At 48.3% G+C, this 23,456-nt stretch overlaps 1 protein-coding gene across 6 annotated transcripts in view; it reads right to left on the reverse strand.

Moving 5' to 3' along the window:
- Positions 1-23,456, reverse strand: part of HDAC4 (histone deacetylase 4) — a 327,295-nt gene that overhangs the window by 286,174 nt on the left and 17,665 nt on the right. The gene's annotated exons all lie outside the window — the stretch shown is intronic.

Here is a 23,456-nt window from a genome sequence, read left to right on the forward strand (position 1 = left end):
ATCTTTATAATTACCATTTTTTCAGTGTATTTCCATTTTCTAATGATAAAAGTAACGCGTGCTCATCAGAGTGTTTAAAAAGTCATCCACGATGCCATCACACAGAGGCCAACACTTGCTAAACATTCTGACTTTTTTTTCTTTGCCTTCTGCCCATACAGACTGCCAGCTCTACAGCTGCACATCCTCTTCTCTTTGTTGATTTCACAGTCGAGAATTTTCCAGTGTCATTAACAACTCTTGGTAGTACCTTTTGAAGGGCTGCTTCCCGTCCATTTGTGATAGAAGCTGCCCCTCCCCCACTACAGGTGGTCCTGATGAGCCTGCCCGTCACAGGGCACTGTGGCCAGACCAAAGGGTGGCACGTGACTCGAGCTCAGCTCATCAAATCCTCTGTCCAAGACCAGACTCTTCCATAGGTCAGTCACGGAACAGAAGGGCCCAGAGACAAGTCCAAGAAGTCCAGACAGCAAGGGTTGGCCTCTGTGATGGGCTCATGGATGACTTTTTAAACTGTTCTGTGACTCACAGGTATTACTTTTATAATTAGATTATGGAAATCGAGAAAACGGTAAGGATGAAGATTCTCCTATTGACCTGTCTCAAGGCGCTTCTGAGGCCTCTCTCTCATCTCTTCCTTTAACCATGAGACAACTCCCTGTCCTTGATTAAATTATTCAAGGATTTTCACCCCTATTGCTTATAACCAAAGAACCCTAACTAACTCATCGTGTAAGGGATTACTCACTGAACGTCGGCTATTGAGGCGGTTTCCAATTATATGTTATCTGTAACTCTGTGAATAATATCTTTACGATTATTGTTCTATATCTGGTTATTTCCTTAGGCAACACAGTGACTTATTTATCTCAGGTTCAGAATTCTTACTCATCTCTTGATCAGAATGAAACATCATTGTCTGAAAGGCAACGTAGACGGTATATTGCAAACCACTGCAAATCTCAGATGGCTCTGTATCCTTCACACAAAAATCACAACTTGGCTGGGTATAAAAGTCTCAGATCACAAACATTTCTCCCTCCAAATCTTTAAACACTGCCCCACCCTCCGCACTGCAGAGAACTCCAAGTGCAGCTTAACAGCATCTCCTTTCTAGGTCACCCTTGGGGACCGAGTTCCAGTGATGCTGTTGTTGTTGTCATTTTCTTCTGTCAGGACTCTGCTAGGATTTTTTTTTTCCTTAATCTTGAAATTCAAAACTGCTGTCAGAAGATATACGGTAAGAGTCTCTTTGTATTTATTTTGCTCCAAACATGAACCTTTCAAGACATACAGGTCTTCTCTCTGCTCAGGAAAATGCTCCCCAAGGACACTATGATGATTATTTGTGTTAAACTTGCTGTGGCATCTTCTGAGACTCCTTACTATCTGGCTGGCAGCTCGCCATCGTATCTGGCCTCTCTCACCACTGGCACATCTGTTGTTTATTCTGCATTCCCAGGCCTGTTCTCAAGTATGTTCTCCACATCGCTGCTGCTATTTTCCACAATATCTTATAAGGACACACGTCACACTGGATGAGGGGCTTCACTGACTCCAATATGACCTCAATGTAACCTAAATGATCACATCTGCAACAAGCCTATTTCCAAATAGGGTCACACTCTGAGGTCCTGGGGTTAGGACTTCAATAAATCTTTTTTGGAGGGGACACAATTCAACCCATAACACCCGGTATGCACTGCACCCAGGACCCTTCCTGACTGCTCCCATACTAGCCTACCCAATGTTGTAGGAACTCAAATGGTTCCAGAAAGCAACCTGGGCCCATCATTTCACAATGCTCTCCATTGTACCCAGACCATGTTCTACATAGACCAGCCCCTTCTGGAAGCTATCAGGATCAATGGAGGGGTCCACATGGGGCAGAGAGGCATAGGGTTTGAAAAGCAGCTCCATGCAGCACAGGGACAGCTTCCCAGGGTTCCAGCTGGTCTGGAGGGTGACCATAAACCACAGGAGACACAGTGGGGAAGGAGGGTGTCCCTCCCTGCTCTCAGGTGAGCCGCTATCGGCATCATTTGGCCCAGGTCCTCCGACTTCAGCCACAGTGAGTCTATCAGCAGACCCTGCGCCCTGGGTCTCTGAGGGGAACCCAAAAGGCTTTTCAGAAACTTCCAGTCAGTTGTTGGTGGGAAGTACAGCATAACGGCTAAGAGCATAGAGGTGAAAACGAGAAATGCCAGGATCCTGGGCTCCAGATTTGAACCTCAGATCCCCATCTTAACATGAAGGTGACCTTGGGAGAGTTATGTGATCTCTCTGTGCCCCGCTTCCTAACCTACAGGAATGGGAATGAAGATGGAGAAACAGTGCTATGAACATCACAGGGGTGTGGTTCTAAATGGGTTAACAGAGGAGAAGCACCACGTCAGCGCTGGCACATCAGAAGAGTCCCAATATTAGCTATTGATGCTACCGCTATTTATTTTAAACCAAAAGCTTCTAATAAAGTTTTGACAATTAAAAATTTCCCTGGAGACAATCAGAACTCTGCTTCTAGCCAAAACAGAGTAACAAAGACCAAATTTACTCTCCCACATGAAACAGATAAAATAAATGAAACTATGGTTTTCAGACATTGGAAACCAGGCAACACAGGATGGTAATCCTGGAGAAGAGAAACAAACGAGATGAGCCCCACAGTCGTCCCGGGTGTCTGCCCGGAGAGAGTGTCCCGGCTGTAGGGCAGGGAGGACACTGAAAACATCTGCAGAAGTATGGCTTAAAAGTTCCCAAATTTGATGAAAACTATAAACCCGTAGATCCAAGAAATTCAACAAACTCCAAGCACAAAATACATGAAGACTCCCCAAGGCACAACATAGTCGAATTTCTTAACATGAGTCTTCAGACAATGTCTTAAAAGCAGTTGGGAAGAAAAGTCCCATCACAGACAGAAAGACAAAAATTAGAACAACGGCAGACTGCTCAGGGGAAAGAATGCAAGCCAGGAGACAGTGGGGCAACATTTTCCAAAGCAAAGAGGGAGGGGAAGAAACACAACTGCCAGCCTAGAATGCTATTTGTTACTTCTATCAAGTGGATTCTGAGTCCTGGGACCCCACGTACAGCAGAGCGGAACCCTGTTTGTCTCTCTGCGCCATCCTCTCACCTTCTGGTGCTCTATCAGACAATGCTCCACTGCTATTCATAGGGTTTTCACGGCCAATTTTTTCAGAAGTGGGTGGCCAGGTCCTTCTTCCTAGTCTGTCTTTGTCTGGAAGTTCCACTGAAACCTGTCCACCATGGGTGACCCTGCTGGTATTTGAAATCTCGGTGGCACAGCTTTCGAATCCCAGCAACATGCAGCTGCCACGGTGAGACAACCGACAGACAGGCGGTGTTGTTCCCTGACTGGGACACAAACCTGGGCCAGAGCGGGGAGAGCACCAGATCTTAACTAGACCACCAGAGCTGGCTCTAGGATGCTATACTCAGCGAAAATATCTTTCAAAAACAAAGGTGAAACAGAGATGTTTTCAGATATTCAAAAGCTGAAAATATTCATCACCAGCAGACCTGCATTAAAGAAATATTAAAGGAGTCCTTCAGGCAGAAGGAAAACAGCAGCAGGTGGAAACACACATCTACGTAGAGTGAAGAGCATCGGAAATGGCAACCATGTAGGTAAACTTATAAAAGTTTATATGTATATAGGGGACATATATACATACAAAAGATTCTTCTCTTATGTTGAATCTCTTTAAAAGACAACTGTTTAAAGCAAAATAATAACGTATTGAGAAGTTTATATCATATGCATTAATAAAACACATGTCAAAAATAACAGAGACGAGGAGGGAGAAATGGAAGTATACACAATGTCTCTACACTAGATGTGAAGTGGGGTAACATCACTTGATGGGAGACTGTGGTGATGAGCTGAAGATGACACAATAAACCCTAAAGCACCACTTCAAAGAAAAAAAAGAAATAGCATTCTACATATATGTACATATGTGTGAATATATATAAAGTTATACATATATGTTACATATATACATATAAACAGTTAACAAGTCAGTAAAGGAAATAAACTACAATCATAAAAATGCTCAATGCAAACGAAAGAAAAAGAGGAGAAAGAACAAAAAAGACAAGTGACAAACACAAAACGAATAGCAGATTGGCAGCTTTAAAGCCAGCTCCATCAATGAGCACAACAAGTGGTCTCAACACGCTGATTCAAGGGCAGACATGGTGAGACTGGAGAAAAAAGCCAGACCCTACTTTGTCAGAGTGTAACGAGGAACCGTGTCGGAGGCAGGGCTGAAAATGGTTTGGAGGGGGAGGTGGTGCATTTTATACGTAAAATAAACCTTTCCCGAGCATCACAGAGCCAACTATATGTGCCTACAAGCAACCCATCTAAGTATGAAGACACAAATGGGTAAAAAGTAAAAGATGAAAAAAGACATACCATGCAAATACTAAGCAAAATGACGCTCTAACGGTTACATTAATACCATCAAAGTAAGTTTTAAAGAAAGACTATCACCAGAGATAAAGAAGGCCATTTCATGATGATAAAGGGTCAATTCATCAAGAGGACATGGCAATCCTAAACATTTATGCACCTGATAACAGAACTTCATACATGAAGCAAAAATTAATGAAGTATAGAGAAATGGACAAACCTATAGTTTTAGCTGGAAATTTCGACACCCTGCTCTCGGCAATTGTTAGCACAAGCAGACGGAAAATTAGTAAGAACAGGGAGGACTTGAACAACACTACCACCCAACCTGCCTGACAGGACGCTTCTAGAGGACTCTACAAACAGCAGCAGAGCCACACTCCTCACACTCTTTTCAAATGCACACAGAATGTTTACCAACAGAGACCATCTTTCGGGCCATAAAACAAGTCTGGATAAATTTAAAAGGACTCAAGTCAAGTCATGCAAAGTATGTCCTCTGACTACTCGAAATTAAATTAGAAATAAATAAGAAAGATATCTCGAAAACTCCAAATATTTAGAAAATAAATATGCTTCATAGGTCAAAGAAGAAATTACAACAGAAATTAGAACGTGTTTTGAAACGAAGGAAAATGAAAACACAACATATCAACATCTGTAAAGCTCAGAGGGAAGTCTACAGCACTGAAGGCCTATATTACCGATGAAGGTCTCATGTCAGTGACCTCAGGTTTCACCTTAAGAAGCTAGAAAAAGGATAAATCAAACCCAAAATAAGCAAAAAAAGAGACAACAAAGAGCAGAAATCCACGAAATAGAAAAGAGAAAAATCAATGAAACTAAAAGCTGATTCTTTGAGATAATAAAATTAATAACCTCTACCTAAACAGATCCAGAAAAATAGAGAAAGAAGACAAATTAACAATATGAAGAATGAGACAGAGGATTAACTATAGACTCTGCATATATTAAATGCACAGTAAGGGAATACTATGAACAACTTTATGCCAACAAATTTGAGAATTTAGACGAAACAAACAAATGCCTTAAAACCCAAACTACGGAGCTCACTAAAGAAGAGAGAGACCACAATCAATGCATTGGGCATCTTTATGGAGGCTGATGATATTTGACTTCCTTCCTTTCTTCTGCATTGATTAATTAGGATTCTGCTGCAAGGATGAGCTGTCACCTCTCCATCTTTCTATTTAATCAATTACTTCTATCAGTATGCACTCATGAACATTTATTTTATTCTGTGTGTTATACTCCAATACTATCATTATGTATTTTGTTGCTAGAGCTTTGGCCACTGGCAGCTCCTACGTTTTTCTGACAAGCTCCCACACCCCAATCTTTTTCTTTTTTTTAGCACCTCCTTACTTTCTGGTTCCACAAGAGGTCCCTGTCACAGGCCTGGATCACCCACTTCCCCAGGGAGTCCTGGTTCCCTTCTCTGGAGCACTGTGTGTAGGCACCAAGACCTGGGTGCCAGATGCGTCATCGTAGGCCCTTCCAGCAGACAGCACGCATGCGTACCACTCACACATTTATATTCCTATGTTTATGCTTTTAAAATCATGAATTTATCCTGACCTCGGATTCCAATCCAAGGTCACGGGGTGGATTTCAGTCTCCCCCTTTCCTTATCTTCAACTTATTTCTCCGACAGTGAGAAACCTGGTTCTTATTATCTATGATATTTTTTCTGATTTGTTCTAGGATACACACAAAGTCATTTGAGAATTGTTGGCCCCCACACATGAGACACACATCCACGGACAAGACTCCATCCAGCATTTATATCCAATTCCTTTTGCCTCCAGCCCCACAGTATGCGGTCAGGACACAGTGTTCCAAAGTCCCGCATGTCAGCTCTTGTCTCCCATCCCCCTCAGTGCAGTCGGTTACACACCTGCGATAGAGCCCGATTCATTTGTCAGGATTTGTATTTCATTTTGGGCTCTCCCACATCCTGGTTGGTTTTAACTGTTTGTTTATTTTTTGGATATGTGAAGAGTAAGAAATACAAATTTTTTAAGTGGGGAAAAAAATGTATTCATATTGATATTTGCAATTTAAATTTAAGATTTTACAGGGTTTGAATGCAAATTTCTCCTGCTTACGAAAAAAAGCTTTTGTATTATGGAAATTTCAAACATGTACAAAGTAAACAGCATAGTATAATGAGTCCACAGCACCAGCTTCAACAACCACCAGCCTCCTGACATTCTTGCTTCACCTATGGCCCCTTTTACACACACTGAAATGTCCAAATGTGCAATTTTGAAAGTGGGTACACCTGTGTAACCCAATTACCGCATGAGATTTTTCTTACTTTTAAATGAATTGCCAACCTAATGAGATAAACACCTTTGACGTAATTTCTCCAGAATCCAATTGTGTGATAAACAGTGGGGCTTTGCAGAATACCCTGTCCTCCGTACCCCGGGACGCAGAGGTCCCTGAAGGTGACTGAGCAGTACAGAGTTTAGGCTGCGCTCTGGGACAGGCCGAGGCAACAGTACCAACCCGGATATGGCTTCCCTCCCCAGAGGGGACCCCTCCCAGAGCCAGGGCTCGGACCCTGAGGAGTGCCAAGGAGAATACATCCTTCCACTCAGCCCACTCCCAGCCTTGGGGCTCCCCTGTGGCCACCAGTGGCCCCTGCCAGCCCAGAGTTGGCCATCTCCTGGCTGCCTCTGGTGAAGGCTGTCTCAGAGCCAGGCTGTGCCGAGGCCCACAGCCCCGAGAAAAAGGTAGTGGGAGCTGGGGTTCAGAGAAGCAGAGACAGGAGAATCTGGACGACAGTGGACCCAGAACCAGGAGGCTGAAGGACCAGTTCTAGACCCCGATAGCTGGAACCTCACTGCCCGGTCTGCGAGTCCTTCCTCCAAGGGCGAGAAACCAGAACGCAGTGCTTGAACCAAGAGGTAAGACATCGGGTTCCAGAACGCGGGCCTGTTAGAACATGGTGCACCTGTCAGGGGCTCATGGTTACAAGCAACAGAAATGGACCCTGGAGGATCTAGTCAAACAAAGGAACCTCCTGGAAGGAAGCTGGAGAACCAGCCGGCTGGAGGAATTGGGGGGCAGGAAGCAATGGACAGTCCCCAAGGGAACCTTGTCTGGGACTCCTATCCCAAGGGGCCCACACCTGCTGGGCTGTGTGAGTCAGACCTCCTGGCCAGGGCAGGGACAGACACCTTGCCTGGCAGCCCCACCAAAGTGAACCCAATGGGAAAGAGGTCATTCCCAGAAAGCCGAAACGCTGTGACCAGAAGAAAAAGGAACAGGACTGGGCAGACAAATGCCACAGAGCACCGCAGGGGACCCCCAGGTCGGAGCTGCAGAGACTGGCTCAGCGGGGCCCCAACAGCAGCCACCACAGCTGGGACTACTCAGGTCTTCCCAGCGCCCAGCTTCGGCGGCAGCACTCGGCCAGTTTGGGCTCTAGCCGGCATCTGCTGGCTCGGCTGAGCAACGTCTGCCTCCTGCGCTCGGCTGTAAGTTCCGTGAGAATCAACAGGGACACACTGTCCCTTCACACCACCGTACAGGCTCAGGAGAGAGTGCTGGACCAGGCTGGGAGAGGCCTGAGCTCCATCTGGCCCAGGCTGCTGCAGCGAGCTGGAGGACCTTGCACCAGTCTCCCGCCTTCTCTGGGCTGCTTTTCCCCTGTAAAATTACAGGGTTGGAGTAAGCTGGCATTCGGAGAGTGCTTTCAGTGGAACTCACGGGAGAGGCTTTAGGCAAAAAGGCTCAGCGGGCAAGGCATTTGGGAAACGCCCGTTCTCCAGCACCGCCTAGAGAGCCATGCGCAAGAGCCCACAGCGGCCCTGGAGAGCCAGGCACAAGAAGCCGACCTCCTGCGTCCGTCCCTCTCTGGAAGTCTGCACCCACACATCCGTGGGGCTTGCCCCCCACTTTTCTTGACCTATCTCCGCAGCCCACCACCCCACGCATCGCTCCCCTCACTCTGCTTTCTTCCCCCAAAACTCTATTTTTTTTCTGATATTGACATGCTACACTGTATTTGTTCATTTTTCCTCCATCGTCAGCCCCTGCCACCCCAGCTGGAATGGAACCCCCACGATAGCAGGGATGTGGCTGCACTGCTGGAGCCCAGGGATGCGCACACAGTAGCCATGCAACAAAACTGTGCTGAATTCAACGAACTTCTGAAAAGTTTTCCTGAATCCACTGCAGAAATCACCTCAAAAGGGGCTGAAGTCAAAAGCGAATTGCAAAAGAAACAGTGCTCCACCTTTTGGAGGTCACAGGAAAGAGGCTAAGGGCCACATCTAATGTGGAAGATTCCAGAAATCCAAGCATGGGGGCCTCAGGACAGCCACTGCCTCAGAGAGGACCGCAGGGGCTGCGTGTGATTAGAAAGGAAGGCGACAGGGAACTCAAAGAGCCTTTCATCCCTCAGCACACCCAGGTTAAACAGGAATCCGCACACCTTCGTGAAGACGGTGGGACAGAGGCGGAAATTAAGGAGTTAAGAACAAACTACTTTATCGCTGAAAACTACATTAAACTCCTGACAAAGAAAGCAACAGCACCTCAGCCCCACCAGGAAAGCAAAATCTTTCCCATTCAATCCAAGAGGAGAGCCTATCACTAAAGTTGTCTGACTCGTTTACCATTTTTCTCCTCTTTTCTCCCATTTGCATCAGCATCTCTTAAGGTGGAACGTCTCTGAACAACCCAAGGAATGCTCACAATGTAAAAATACACGAGGAACTTAACATTTTAATAAAATAAAATTCAAGTGTGATACTCTACTAACCAATAGATTATTGCTTTTCTAAGAAAACACACAGACAGCACATGGTACTAAGATCTCAAAAATTACAGGAGCTTAAGGTTTCTGAAACCTATTCATGAAGAACATTTGAAATTCATATCTGTACGTCTCTAAATAAAGCAGATCCTTCTGATAAATGTTAGCAAATGTTGAGCATATTATGACTTGAAATACACTACTTTTATGACGGCCTTCTTTCCTGATTTACGACACAAATCAAAAGCCCACACTCAGGAGGGTGAGAGCAGTGAGGAGTCTGTCATTCTGACCCAGAAGAACCTTAAGAAAGAAAGGCATGGTCGCTCCACTAACCAGGCAGCCACTGACACTAGTATGTATTTATTTAAAGACATCTCTTTCTTTATTTTTATTTCTGCTCCATACAGAATAAATGAAACTAAATGCGTCACTACAGCTTAAGTGTGTGCTAACGTTTCCTTCACCAAACGTTTGAATCTAGGATTACCTACAGTTCTTCCCGCCTGCAGCTGCCCTCGGAAATTTCAGTTGACCCAATTTCACGGAATAGGCCATAAACCTTCCAAAGAGTAAAAGTCTTAGAAACTATAAATCCCTAAGAGAACATTCTTTTAAAAATCTTATTAGGTGACCACAAAGAAATGTGGCAGTGCAAGGAGGACATGTTTTCTCACTCACCACAGTCCTCCGCATCCCGTCACATGGGCAAAGAATGACCACAGCTCAAAGTCCATACTCCTCCCCACCACAGCCTCAGCCTGCCTGGCTGGAGGGGGTGGGGGTGGGAGTGGGGGTACAGCGAGCTGTTAGTCAAACCAAAGAGACGGCCAAGAGCCATGCAGCCTGAAGCACCCCAATGTGGAATGAAGGATGCAAATCATCAGCTGAAGGCATCAGAGAGCCATTCCCTGAATTGGGAATGAGGTCAGGATACCCCCCTCACCACTTCCATTCAACACCATACTGGAGATGCTAGCCAGGGTAACAAGGCAAGAAAAAGAAATGAAAGGCACAAAGAGTAGAAAGGAAAAAGATAACCACATTATTCACAGACAATACACTGTGCACATAGAAAACTCAAAACAATCTACCAGTAACCATAAAAATTCCTAAGTGAACTTAAGATCACTGGTTACAAGGTCGATATACAAAAATCTATTGTATTTCTACATACCAGCAGCAAACAAGTAGAAAATAAGCTTTGAAAGAAGATACCATTTACAATGTCAGCAAATATCCAGGGCTAAATCTCCCGAAAGATATTTAAGAACTTTACACATTAAACTACAAAACATTCTAAGTGAAATTAAAGATTAAATAAATGAAGGAATATACCATGTGCATGCACTGGAAAATCCAATATGGTTAAGATGTCAATGTTTCCCAAATTATTGGTCAATGCAATCTCAATTAAAATCCCACCAGAATTTTTTTGAAAATTGATAAGTTAATTTTAAATTTTACATGGAAGCACAAAGTCTAGCAATCTTGAGGAAAAACAGACCTGGAGGACTTATACTATTAAATATCAGTAATTATTATAATCCTATGTAATTAAGATATTAGCATAAGAATAGACAAAACAAGGAACAGAATATGCCCGAGACCAACACAAATATAGTAATCTTATTCTGGAAGAGCGCACTCCAAATCCACAGGGAATCAGGGTCTTCTCAATAAACAGTGCTTGGGTCAACTGCTATCTGTATGGAAACAGAAACGAACCATGACCAGGGCAGCACCCCATCATGAAAACTAGTGTGAGCTTGACCATGGACCTAAAGGTCAAAGGTAAGGCAACAAAGCCTAGCCCAAAGACAACGAGGAAAACCATCTGCAGGTGAATAAAGATTTTCTCAATAGATTTTAAAAATCTTTTTTTAAGGCACTGACCATAATAGAAAGAAAATGATACATTTTAGTGCAACAAGATTAAGAACTTTGGTTTACCCAAAGGCCCCGTAGAAGAGTAAAAAGTCAGCCTAGAGAACAGGAGAAAATAGTCTGCCCAACATACACCCCACAGAGGACTGGTACCCAAAACACATAAGTAATTTCTAAAATCATTAGGAAGAAGGCAGACAACCCAAATAAAGAATGGGCGAGACGCACAGGTACTTTTTACAAAGGAGGATTCCAAATGGTTAACCACATGAAGAGGGGCTTGGCACCCATAATCACAGGTAAATGCAAATTACAACCATGGCGGGAAACTACAAATGGCTTCAATTTAAAAGCCAAAGCAGAACCAAGTGCTGGCAAGGATGCAGAAGAACTAGAACTGTCATTCTCCGCCCCAAGAGTGGGAACGACAAACCACTCTGCAGCCCACCGTGCGACACGTGCCGGGGCCAACAATACACAAACCTGTGCCCCTGCAAAGCCACGCCAGAGGACATACTCGACAGAAATACACACATTTGGTCACCAGGGTCACTTACCAGAATGACACAGCAGCATTAGCTGCGGTCGCCAAAAACTGGAAAGCTCCCAAACGTCCATCAGTAGAATGGACAAATAAATTGCGGTACAGCCATGGGACAGAATACTCTACAGCAGAAGAATAAACAAACCACACCCAGGAGTAGCACCCATGAACCGCACAAACATCATGCTGACAGGAGCAGAGGCACACACAGGAGCACATGCTGTGTGACTCCAGGTGTATAAAACTTGAAACCCCAGGTAAAACTAATCCATGCTGTTAGCAGTTAAGACAGGTGGGGGGAGCGAGTGGAAGGAGGAACAAGGGGGCGCAAGGAATGCTGGCCACGATTTGCTTCCTGGTTCAAGCGAAGGTCAGGGGAGGGTTTCCCTGGTGGAAACTCAGCCGTCTGAACACTCTGGCGAGGAGACAGAGGCACAGAATCGACCACTCAAACACCATCTCGCATCAAAGAAAGATCCAAAACAACGCTTGGCTGCTCTGTTTCACTTGCACTATTTTACTTAGACTTTCTGGGCAATGACAAATATTATGCAGTTCTTGCAGCTACATGCTCACAGTCAGCATGGACATGGGAAATATTTGCCAAATTACCCCCTCTTGAAAGAATTAAACCTCCTGGAAACAGCACAGGACTCATTCCAAGTCCATGACGATCCGATGCAAACACAAGGAGGGCAATTTTAACTGAGGGAATATATGCAAGTCCCAAAGACATCCTAAGTTGTTATCGGACAGAAAAAATATCCATGAAATAATTTTTAATTGGAATATTTTTCAATTGACTAGTTATTTAATTTGAATTTAATTAACTACAACTAATTTAAATTTTAATAAATTTTAATCAAAAAACAAACTCTTGACTAAGTGATTTTTCTGCATCTTATTTATATGGTGAGCTTTTTAAACAAAGATTGTTTTGCTCAGGAAACATTCTCAATGAAATATGGGCTGTCAGGTCTAGCAATTAATTATGTTTTATAAGAGTGTCATTTTATGATAGATGGCCACATAGGAGAAGACAAGATTTTTTTGCCATAATTTGTTGGGACAAATTTATATTTTAGTTTTATAACAGGCTCTATACTTGAAAGTAATAAAACTCCATTTCAGTGCGCTCTAACAGGAGTAACATAAGAAGCATTTCACTAAATCTGACTAACACCAAAGCCACACTGAGCAGAGGGCGAGGGTTCCGTCAGCCCAGACTCCTTCCGTCCACCTTGGCGGGGCCAGACAGCAGGATGCTGAGAGGATCAAGGAGACTGGCAGCAGCAGCAAGCAACACGAGGGCCATCGGGACCCTTATGCACACACGCACAAGCATGCACACACACAGGAACAGTCATCCATCAGGAGCAACACAGCAGCAATTCTCTCTACAAAAGAAAACAGCTCCCAACCTTCTGGATCCCTTTTCCAGAAGGCCATGTCTATTTATTGATAAAAAGCCGCATTCTAGCTTTAACATGTAGAAACTTCTTGATAAAATAAACTTTTTAGATTAAGGGTCCAAATGGATAAAGCGTTCAGATAAAACAATACCTGTTTCCTTTAGCTGCTAAATAACATAATTTCAGAGGAAAGATTCCAGCAGGCAGACAGACAGGGGGCCGGGGGATTTGACTTTTAAGTGTAAAACTCAATGGATCATTTAACATCAAGTGGCCGTGAACCCACATGAGACAACCAAAGGTCAGGGGTGTGCCGGGCAGATGGCAGCAACACCCCCTCGAAAAATGGGGCTGCGATCAGTGTGACACACAGGACAGCCCCAGGGAAGGGGACACACAGCCTCATAACCTTTCAACTGTCTCACCATAAACCCAAGTACACACCGCTTCACCGCCCGCACACATGAAACCCGCCATCACTGACAGTCAGATGAGAAGGAAAACCAGCTTAGTGACAGTGGACTGCGTTGGCCAAATGACTGAGCAACTCCACTGATAAAGGTTAAACCTCCTCCTTATCCTTCTCCCAACCTGACAGAAACCACTGCTTCTAAAAGTGGTTGTCAGAGTGTGGTCCAGGGTTCCTGGGCCGCCTCCCTCAGACCTTTACGACAGGGGACTGTGAAGTCGAAACTGTTCCCACGATGACAGTAAGATGCGACCTGCCTTCCTCGCCCTCATTGCCTCACGAGTGTACAGAGGAGTTTACCAGAGGCTACATGAGGGGTGAAATCACAGCAGATTAAATGCAGAGGCGGGAAGGGAATCCAGCTGTCTTCACCAAGCCAGACATTCCAGGGATGGCAGAAACGTAAAACGATGCCTCTCTTCTCATATATATTTTGTTTTACAAAATGATTATTTTTCATTAAAAAGTACGTTATCTGTATTACTATGTAATGGGTTTGTTTAGTTTTAAATGAATAGTTTTTCAATTTCTGTATTAATTTCCAATACAGTAAATATCAATAGATATAAGTCATTTAAACAACAGCTCATTACGGTCCCCACTAATTTTCAGAGTGTAAGGGCCCCTGAGTCCAGAGTTGGAGAACCACTGCTGTGTAGACGTATTCCCAACATTCTTCCTTAGGAGACTCCGCATGACGTCTCTAAATGCCAGATACGAGACGTGAAGCCGGCAGAGAAAAGAAAGAACTTAACTGAGGAATTCAAGTAACACTGGCAGAGGCGACTTAAGAAGACCCTGAACTGAACTGAGATCCCAAGGTTTAACATCCCATTGTGCACCATTTTATTTTTTCATTCTTCATGTGGAGGTGGTCTCATCAAGGCAACAGAAGAGCTTCTTGAAATAATTCAGGATTGACAGAAGTCAGACAAATTTGGAAAATTGGAGACAGACCTGACTGTTGGGTCTGAAATGGATGGGCCCACCCACCTGGCCCCGTCAGCTTCCTTCTGGACAGAGAGCTGGGTCCCTGAGAGGGACAGCGGTGTGAAGGGGCCAGGGCCTCTGTGTCTGAACTGCCCACAGTTCTCAGCTTCAGTCCCAATAAATGCGTGTCTGGACCAAGAGCGAGTCCGTGCCCAGAGCTCACACCGCTGGCAGTAAGGGCAGGTGGCTGGGAGCCAAGGGGACATGCGGAAGGGGTATTTCCATCACTGACCCAGTTTCCTAGGAAGTATGGGCAGAATTCAGGGGTTCCTTTAAGTTCCTACTTTCTAAACTTACTTATTGTGACACTGTTTACAAGGAGCACTTTTATTATAATGAAAAAAGCAAAACCACTTCTATTTAAAAAATAAACAAAATTGCCGCAGATCATCAGGTCACGGCTAACAGCCGGCCCCCACTTTCGTTGAGGGACATGCCTACGGGCCTATGGCAGGCACCTGGTACTCAGAGAGGGCGCACGCACCTGGGGCCCGCGCTGCGAGGACAGCACGCCCCATCCTGTGCCAGCAGGCCTGCAGCCATTCTCTCAGGAAGAAGCAGAGAACGTGGTCACTTTCACAAAAAACAACTCAAGAGAAGAGGGGACAATTCAGGGTGCAGAGAAGGAGCTGGAGCCCACGCCACCTGTGGAACTGCGTGAACAGTGCATTTGAGTCCCTCCACCATTAGCCTCCCATCTCCACCTCGGGCCACAGGGACTCCCAGGACGAGCCAGTCCTGTCACTTCCACTCTGTTCTTTCTCCTGGAAAACAGACAATCTGCAACGTGGTTGGCTGCGCACTTCACTTCCAGACAGACGCCTGCCCGCTCCATGAACCTGCAACCGGCAGGTTCCTGATCTTTCCCAAGGGGTCACACGGGGAAATGGATTTAAAAAATACAAATTCGCTACTATGATACCTGACCACGGAGCACCCACAACCACCTGGGGAGCGAAGGGGAAGGAGGAAGCTCCATGCTGATGGGAACATCACAAAGTTCTGGAAGTGTCTGAACGGGAACAGAAGCCCCGACCCCACTGGAAGATCAGGCAGGGGCCCAGCGGCCCCCAGGGTAGGGAGTGCAGGCGTGGTCCTCGGGGAGAGGAGACAAACCAACCCAAGGAGCATTTTAAAAGACTGTCACCCAGCAGACCTGCAAAGCTGAATCCACCCAAAGACGGACCCACCCAGGGAGCACACGAGTCCCGACTCCCCGTCTGCCTCACCAGCCATGTGGCCTGTGAAGTGCGGCCCGGAGCTTCGGGTGACGTTCGATATCGTACGATCAAAGGCAGTCCTGGCGGAGAGCCGCCTCCTGGTCTGCCTTTGCCCCCACTCCGGGCACCTGGTGGAAAGGCTGGGCGCTCGGGTGGCCTCAGGCCCTGGAGGGGCTGGGCAGGGGGCCCAGGGCGAGCATCACTACACTCAGGATTCTTCCTTGTCCTCGGGACCCATCTCCACAAGGCACTCGGTCTTTTTCTCTTAAAATATTACTTTAAAACCATCCTCAGGCTAAATTACAGACAGCTAACTAAATCATCAGGGTTGAGTGGGGAGTGTCCACACAGGGCGATCTCCTAATTTGACAAGTGACACCAGCTGTGGTTTAGGACCATGGCTCTCACCCCCGCCCTCTGAGAAGCCAGTCTGCCACACAGTGTCCACCACAGGGCTTCCCACAAGGCCATGCATGATCCCCTACAGTGGTGGACAGGGCCCAGCCCCTCCTCTCAGCCACAGGCAGAGGCTGGCCTGGATGGGGAGTGGGCTCTAGGCAGAGCTCCTGGTCCTCGGGACTCCGCCACCTTGTCTGTGCAGACACCTGTTCTGAGCCTGCACCAGCCCCAGGCCACGAAGGCCGGGCTCACGGCTGCTGCCGACACCTACACAGGTGCGCACACGCACTCTCACACAGAATCACACAAACACACGCTCAACGACACACACATATACACAATCACACACGCACACTCATACACATACATGCATGCCCACAAGCAAACACACGCCCTCACACACTCACACGAGTGCAGCCCAGCATGGGAGACCTTGCTCGCCTAGGCGTGGCAGGCACAGGCGGGGCAGCGGCCTGGAGCTTTGACTATAGTATCGCCAAGGGCATTTTGCCTCAAGATGGTGAGCTGAGCTCAGGGGCCACCCCTTCCTTGTCTCATTAAATGAGGGTCAAGAATAAATCAGATATAAACCCAAAATAGTGAAGAGCCCGTGGGAGTCAGGAGGCCTTGGCAGTCAGAGATTTCAACAAATGTTCCACAAACATCTGGAAGATGCAAACTGATAAGAGCAAGCAGCAGCACCAAGGAGGCGCAAAGTCCGCGGCGCCCCGCCTCCCCAGGCCATCCCTGCGAGTCTCGGGCGCCAGGGCCACGGGCGACGAGGGCCTCTGTGACGGTCCAGTTCTGGAGCTCCTGGAAGGCTAGCTGGCTGCCCCACAGGGAGTCCAGGAAGAAAAGCCCTCCGCTCAGCACTGAAGAGTCCATCCCGCCCAACACCAACCCCCAGCTCCCGTCGGCCCCACGCCCCCCTCAGCTCACTCAGCCCTCCGCTTCCGCATTCCCTGACGAAGCGATTCTTCACCCACGTTTCCATTGACAAGGTGCACAAGACAGCAGAGACATACAAGGGTGATCTGTCTCCCCAGTCACCCGGCAAGCTCACCAGGGTCCTCCCTCGGGCCTGGGGTCTGCCACTGCTCCTACAGTTGGAGACAAGCCCACAAACACACGGATGGGCCCCCTTTCTGTCTTTACCAGAAAGAGACCCACACCCCACAAGGCTCTGCAACTCGTTTTCCACGGAAACATCACAACCCGCCCCCTGGCCAGCAGCCGGGCTGTCGTCTTTCCACGTCATCTATGCACAAATGCACGTGGATGGACAGTTTACATAAACGGACAGGAGACACACCGCTTTATTCTTAGAGCAGTCGTCTTTTTCTTTCTTCTTCCTCCTCTCCCCACATCAATCATCCAACAGGTGATCTTTTGCATGGGGACAGGCTACAATTTTCTCCATTTCCTCACACACATACACTCACACAGATATATACACGTAGATACACCCACACACCCCCCCCAGGTGGTCACTGTTTGCCTGACAAAAATGTGATTTTATCAAACAGTTTTCTCAGTATCTTACTTTTCTCATTCAACAGTATTTCTTGGAATATTCCATCGTGTGGTTGTGCCAAAATTTAGCCAACCGCTCCCCTACTAACAGGCACAGACTTTCTTCCCGTTGTTTCATCACCAGGACCACCGAGCGCAAGCATCCTTCCGTGCTGGCACCTGCGCTCCTACGGGGCACAGTCCCGGGAGTGCGCGCCGAGGCCAGGGACCTGTGTGTGTGTTTCCCGTTCCAGAAAATGGAAGCAAATGATTTCCAGAGGCTGCACTGCCCGCCCCTCCTCCAGCCTCGGCTGAGAAGACTGTCCCCTTACAGCCCTCCTGCGCAGACATCGTCTTTCTACCTATTGCCACTCTGGGTAAACAGTGCAAGCCCTCTCCATAGCGCTTGTGCCCCCTCTCCCCAGGATGGACCAGGGAGTCTGAGCATCTCTCCCTTCCAATTTGCTCCCCTGTGCTGCCCAGTCTGTGTCCAGCTCCTACACTTGTCTTTCTCTCCAGTTTGTGAGAAGCCTCTGGATAACAGAAATATTATTACAGCTGTCAGATGTTACACATGTTTCCAAAACTCTCATTTACTTATTGACTTTACTGATAGTATCTTTATCCAATCAGAAGTTTTAAATGTGACACTGTCCGATGTGTCCTTCACAGCTCCTGGGGATCCTGGACCTAGGAGGAGGGGCCCCTGATGCCGAGGCCATCCCGGCAGAGTCCTTGCTTTCCTTTTTACATTCACACCTTGAGTCCATCTGGAATTTATCTTCCTTTCACCCTTAAATATGAACAGATAATTCACCAGTCATTTAGGGAAAAGTTGAAGCAAGAAAAAAAATGACCAAGATAAATAGAAAAACTGACCCCAGAAGAAACAGAGGTAATTCCAGCACCTCTACCAAGAGCAAGAGAGGATGGAGACCCTAATGGCAGCAAACAGCACTGACGGCTGCCAACACAGGCAGTCAGGCCACAGGAGGAAGTCCTGCAGTGCAGGCAGGCAAAAGCCAAGACCAAAGCCAGAGGGACCGAGGGTCTCGCGGAGTAAATCTTAGAGAACAAAGGTGGCCCTAAACGGACTCAGGAATTCCACCATCAGGGACCAGAAGGGAATGATGATGATGATGACAGGAGGAAGAGGAGGAAACTTCCCCCAAATGAACATACAAGACTTTAAAATGAAGGGGTCCCCTATGAGCCAACTGGGATAAATTTTTGAAGTCCCACAATGTATGCTGGAGAGGATGTGGAGAGAAGGGAACTCTCACACACTGCTGGTGGGAGTCAAACTGGTGCAGCCACTATGGAAAACACTATAGAGATTCCCAAAAGACTCATGAATAGAACTATCATACGATCCAGCCATTCCACTGCTGGGTACTTATCCAAAGAGCGTAAAAACACGAATGTGTAAAGATACATGCACCCCTATGTTCACTGCAGCATCGTTCACAACAGTCAAGACTTGGAAGCATCCTAAGCGCCCATCACGGGACGAACGGATAAAGAAGATGTGGTATATATACACAATGGAATACTACTGAGCCATAAGAAATGATGAAATCCGGCCATTTGTGACAACATATATGGACCCTGAGGGTCTTATGCTAAGCAAAATAAGTCAGAGGGAGAAAGTCAGATACCGCATGATCTCACTCATAAATAGAAGAGAAAAACAACAACAAACAAACACATAGCAATAGAAATTGGATTGGTGGTTACCAGATGGGAAGGGAGAGGGAGGAGGGCGACAGGGGTGATTAGGCTCACACGTGTGGTGATGGATGGTAATTAGTCTTTGGGGCGATTAGGCTCACACGTGTGGTGAGGGATGGTAATTAGTCTTTGGGTGGTGAACATAACTTAATCTACACAGAAATCAAAATACATAATGATGCACACCTGAAATTTGTATAATGTTATAAACCAATGTTACCAGAATAAAACGTCCCACACTAGAAAATTCCAGAATGCCAGACTGAGGAGAAGATCCTACAGTTTTAGAGAAAATCAAAATAAGACACCTGAAAGTGAGTGAGAAACAGGTCGGCATTAGGTTTCTCGTCAGCAACACAGGACCAGCCTGCCCTGTCATACTGGCTTCCGAGTTCTGAAGGAAAATTAACTTTGAATCAAGAATTCCATACCAAATCAAAGTACCACGAAGGATCATGCAAGGGAGAGCAGGACTTGGGCAGGAGGGAGGGGAGAGACGGTGGGCTCAGAAGTGAAGACAGGGAGGTTGGGGTGTCGGTGGGAATCCAAGGGGAGACATCTGAGGGGCAGCTGAAGATGCAAGTCTAAGACTGAAGAGGGACGTGAGCTAGACAGCAGATGGGGGAGTTGTCTGTTAGGGGTGGTGCTGGACACCTCAGGAGATTTGAGGGTTTCAGCCCAGGAGGACGTGCAGAGTGAGAAGAGGGCCTGGGGTGCTGTGAGGAGCGCCAACCTGGGAGAAGGGGCTGAAGGGAAGGCAAGCAGGACAGAGCAGCGACACAGGAGGAGGCCGGCGAGGCTGGAGGCGTGGGAGCCAGGGCCCAGGAGGGGGTCACAGGTGTGAGAGGAAGGCCAGGAACCCCCAGTCTCTCTGCCCCCAGGTCCATTCACTTCCCCCAAACAGTTCCCGAACGCCCACCCTGTGCCTGGCACTCTGGACTAGACCACTCATCACTTGTCCTAACAGCCAGGCTGGGGCGTCTGGTGGCCCGCAGCGAGGATGGAGTCCTGCCCCAGGACTGGCACACAGAGCACCCGACCTGAGTGACACTTCACAGCCATCTACAAAGTGGCACTGGATGCCACCCGCCACCTCGCCTCTCACAAACAGCACACTGCAATGACACACTACACAGTAACTCACTATTCTGTCCAGTCCAGACTGTTCACTCGTCTCTAACACAAGGCTGCAAACAGCCAGCCGAGGAGAAGCTGGGTGTGGAGGACTGCACGGGGGGCGGAGCTGCACCATTGCCCAGCACTGCCAGGAGTCCTGGACGGCATTTCCTCGGCGGCACTCAGGAGGCCAGAGGAGTCTGGATGCCCAAGCAGATGCGGGTCCCCAGGCTCCACCCTGACCAGTTACTACCCAGCTGGACTGCGGGCAAACCCACCCAGCCCGGGTTGTCTCTGTTCCTTGTCGAGAGAATGTCGGATAAAAGGACTCGTGCCTGGTGGCCACCCCACCCGACTACAGGTGTCATCACATCATCGTCATCCCCACAGCCGCTGGGCCACCTCTGGGCCCTTGCAGGTCTCACACTGTGTTGTTTCCAGCACTGGCCCTAAAGCAGGGCTGACAAGTCTGGGCAACGATACTCCACCCCTCCTGCCCCCAAGGAAGGCACTGTCTGGTCATGGCCCCCTAGGCGGAAACTTCTAGACAGTCCTCTGGGCTGTCGCTGCCTGCCATGAGAGGCAGGAGATGGACTCTGTTGACCAGCCTGGCCCTAAAGCGTGTGTCCACTGCTGTTAGTAACGAGGCCTTCCTCGGACCACACCCAAGACCTGCGACCTCACAGCCACTGTGCATGATGGCCCGGGTGGGGTGATGAACGCCATCAGACACAGAGCAGACGAGACCAGGGCCCGGGGCCTGCTCTCCCGCCTTCCAGTTCTTTCCTGTGCCTTGGACCCTGATCCTCCTGAGCTCACTGAGTGTCCTTGAATACAGCCGAGCGACCACACTTGAGTGATGCTAAAAGAACAGCAGGCAGGGTTGGGTGGGGGACATGGAGAGATGGCAGTCAGAGGTACAAACTTCCCATTATGAGATGGACAAGCCTGAGGATGGGATGTGCGGCATGTGACACAGTTAGGTCTGTACTGAATACTAGAAATTTGAGAAGAGTAGATCTTAAGCATTCTCACCATACAAAAAAAAAAGGACGTGTTACTATGCTACTAACCCGACGGTAGCAATCATCTCACGATGTATATGTACATAACGTCATCCCGCTGCACACCGTACATGTACACCATTTTACCTGTCAATCACACCTCGGTGAGGCAGAGGGAAAGCCCAGCAGAGAGCAGAGGAGGACGAGGAGACTGGTACCAGTGGGTAGGACACTCCGACTCCAGCAAGCCCAAGGCCAAATGTCGCTGGCACACGGAGATGAGCACACAACAAAAGTGACCACATGACGACGACCATGGGAAAGCACCGCATACACAGGTGGCTTCCAGCAGAGGTCTTGACTGGAAAGGCCAGTCACTCCAGGGCAGCCCCTCCCAGACAGACACCTCTGCACACCCCGAGCAGCCGTGGCACGGCCACCAGACCCACACTGCATGCCTGTGAACACTCATGGAGCTGAGGGACACACCCAGTCTGCGGAGGCGCTGCCCACAGCATCTGGCGCCTCCTCCTGAGGGCCTCCCAACCACCCCTGAGTGACAGCAGTTGTGGCTGCTAGCAATTCTGCCAAATGTCACCTCCTCTGGCTCTGGCTCTGGCTCTGGTCTTGTCTATGAAAGAAGTCACCTCTGACATCAGTTACACCAGCCCAGGAAAACATCGCCTGACAGCTCCACCTTGCCTCCACATGTCCCATCAGCAACGGTTTGCTGCCACCTGCTCACGGCAGCAGTGCATTTACGTGACAATGACAGGATGCTGTCCCCATGGCCCCAACTCCCCGGGCCAGGGTCGGGCCAGGAGGTTCTCAGCGCAGTGGCACTGGGAGCCTCCAGACGTCCGGGTGCCTCCCTCTCTCGGGAGTCCACACGCAGTCAGTCTGAGAAGCACACTTGTGACCCCCAAACACAGCGCTCCTGTCCTGCTGGCTGCGCCTGGCCCCAAGGTCCTCCCGCCCACCAACGGGGTCTACGCTGCGGAGATGTCCCCACATCTGTGTCACCTACAGTAAGGGAAGGCGGGCCTCAGGATCCTGCCCTCAGCCCCCCTGAGACCCCAGTGTCCTGCCTCACTTTCCCATAAACAAGCAGAGCACAGTCCCACAGGACAAACCTGAACTCGGTCCTGAGGCGAGCAGGCAGGGAGCCCCCATACCCTTCTATGCTCATCATCATCTGCTAACGAGGGACAGAGCCCGCACAGCATGTCCCAGCTGGTGCCAGAACTTGGCACAGAGGTGCAAGGGGTGAGGTGTGCCCTGACTCCAGGATAGCTACCCTCCCTTGGGGCAGGCATCACGGACATGACCCACGAGCATGGGGCCAGTGGACAGGTCGGGGCAGACAAACAGCCATGCTCTGCTGAGGCACCCAAATTTTCCACCCACGTCGTTAAGCTGCTAGTTGGGACGGTATCTCCAAATACCAGATGGAGCACCTTACCTGCCCAATTTTTACTCATCTCAATGACCTCTAATTTTCTCTAGAAATTGAAGCTCTATGGAAATCAAAACGCCTGGATTTGAAACTTTCCTTGCTTTTCAAAAAGCCTGGGGGGGAGGCAAGTTGTCAGCCAGCAGTGGAGGCTCCGGGGGATGCTGGTCTCAGGGCAGCACCTCTGCCCACAAGGCCCAGCGCCCTCCGCTTGGCCAGCATGGGGCACAGCAGTGAGGACATGCGGCTCACACAGCAGGCCCTGTCCACACAGATCAGGCCAGCTGCTCCCTACGTGGCTGCACAGCCGAGCCCCAGTCATCCATGGAAGGTGTCCCCATGGTCGTATGTGGCAGCTCTGGGCCTCGTGCTACCTGAAGGAGACAAGCAAGCAGACACAGAGGTAAGGAGGGGTAAGGAGAGCTGGGAGAAACCTGGAGCGGTCAGGATGGGGGCCGGCCCGGGTCAGGGCCACTCTGACCAGGT

The sequence above is a fragment of the Equus caballus genome, chromosome 6, assembly GCF_041296265.1.
Source record: "Equus caballus isolate H_3958 breed thoroughbred chromosome 6, TB-T2T, whole genome shotgun sequence".
Taxonomy (NCBI): domain Eukaryota; kingdom Metazoa; phylum Chordata; class Mammalia; order Perissodactyla; family Equidae; genus Equus; species Equus caballus.